Genomic DNA, 2134 nt, shown 5'->3' with positions numbered 1-2134 from the left:
ATTGAAGTCAGTGTGCATCTTTTTTCTTAAAGAGGAGGCCATGACATCGGAAAGGCCCCCAAGCAGTGAGATATTCAACGTTCCCTTCCCATGACTATGTTTTGTTCCTGTACTTCACTGGACTTCCTGCAGAGAAGATATTCAATCAACAAGTTGTGTGCTCCATTTTGAAACATGGCAAATCTTAGGTCCACTTATTTTTGTTTGTATCATCACACTTCTAAAGTGCTTTCTTTTCAATTAAAAAAAAATCGAGTCATGGTCTCACTATGTAGCTCTGGCTGGCCTACAACTTGCTATGTAGGTCTGGTAGCCTTGAACTTGCAAAGATCTACTTGCCTCTGCCTCTTGAGTTTTCAGATTAAAGGCATGTGCCATCATGCCCAGCCTTAAAATAAAATTTTAAGTTGGTCTACATAGTAATGAATTTATGGTATTTTCGTGTGTGTGATTATACTTTGTTCTTATTCATAACTTTCCTCCAATACCTTCCCCCATAGTCCTTTCTTCTCTGTTGCTGATCAATCCTCTTCTCCTTGCAGAGTCACCCTTTCTGTTTTCATGTCCCTTCTCTTTTCCCACCATCCTCTTCCCATAGGATCTATTATCATGATCTGTTGTACACTTTCATGACTTCTACACACATGTTATTATGTATGTTTAAATCTAGATTCTTCGTAGGAGAGAAAAACTTGAAGTATTTGTCTTTCGGGGTCTGAATTATTTCACTTAATATAACTAGTTCTAGTTTTATCCATTTCTCTGCAAATGACATGATTTCATTCTTCTTTACGGGTGAAAAATTCCAATGTGTATATGTATTACATTTTCTTTTTTATTTTTTTAATTAAATTTTTAAAATTTATTTTACATACCAACCACAGTTTCTCCTTCCTCCTCTCCTCCCATTCCCTCCCCCACCTCCTTTCTACCCCCTTTGTCCCCTCCTCCAAAAGAGTAAGGCCTCCCATGGGAGTCAACACAGCATGTCATACCAAGTTGAGGCAGGACTAAGCTCCTCCCCGCTGCATCAAGGTTGAGCAAGGCATCCCACCATAGGGAATAGGTTCCAAAGAGCCAGCTCATGCATCAGGGACAGATCTCGGTCCTACTGCTAAGGGCCACAAACAGCCCAAGCTACATAACTGTCTTCCACACGCAGAGCGCCTAGGTCAGTCCCATGCAGGCTCCCTAGCTGTTGATCTAGAGTCTGTGAGTTCCCATGAGCTTGGGTCAGCTGTCTCTGTGGGTTTCCCTGTCATGATCTTAACCCCACCCCTTGCTCATATAATCCCTCCTCCCTCTCTTCAACTGGACTCCTTGGAGTTCGGTCAAGTGCTTGGCTGTGGGTCTCTGCATCTGCTTCCATCAGTTACTGGGTGTAGGTTCTATGATGACAGTTAGGGTATTCACTAATCTGATTACAGGAGAAAGTCAGTTCAGGCACCCTCTCCACTATTGCTAGGAGTCTTAGCTGGGGTTATCCTTGTGGATTCCTAGGAGTTTCCCTGGGACCACCCCGTAATGGCCCCCTCTATCAAGGTATCTCTTTCAGGGGCGGTGGTGGCGCACGCCTTTAATCCCAGCACTCGGGAGGCAGAGCTAGGAGGATCTCTGTGAGTTTGAGGCCAGCCTGGGCTACCAAGTGAATTCCAGGAAAGGCGCAAAGCTACACAGAGAAACCCTGTCTCGAAAAACCAAAAAAAAAAAAAAAAAAAAAGATATCTCTTTCATTGCTCTTCCTCTCTGTTCCTCCCCCAACTCGACCATCCTAATCCTGATCCCTCCTCATGTTCCTATCCTCCATCCCCTCTCCTCTGAACCCCCTACCTCCAGTTTACCCAGGAGTTTTCATATGTCTTTAGCTTAGGTTATTCTAATGTACTTTGTGTTGTGTGTGTGTGTGTGTGTGTGTGTGTGTGTGTGTGTGTGTGTGTGTATGATGCGTGTTGATTTATTTTATGTGTGTGAATGTTTTTTGTCTTGCTTTTATGTCGACCATGTGCATGGAGTACCTGCAGAGTCCAGAAGAGGGCAGCAGATATCCTGGAACTGGAGTTATAGACAGTTGTGAGCTGCCCTATGAGTACTGGGAACTGAACTTGGGTCCTCTGGAAGAGTAGCCAGGGTTCTT

This window comes from Peromyscus californicus, unplaced genomic scaffold, assembly GCF_007827085.1.
Source record: "Peromyscus californicus insignis strain IS unplaced genomic scaffold, ASM782708v3 Scaffold_10__1_contigs__length_136768540, whole genome shotgun sequence".
NCBI classification, from domain to species: Eukaryota; Metazoa; Chordata; class Mammalia; order Rodentia; family Cricetidae; genus Peromyscus; species Peromyscus californicus.
Note: the sequence above shows the minus strand (reverse complement) of the source record.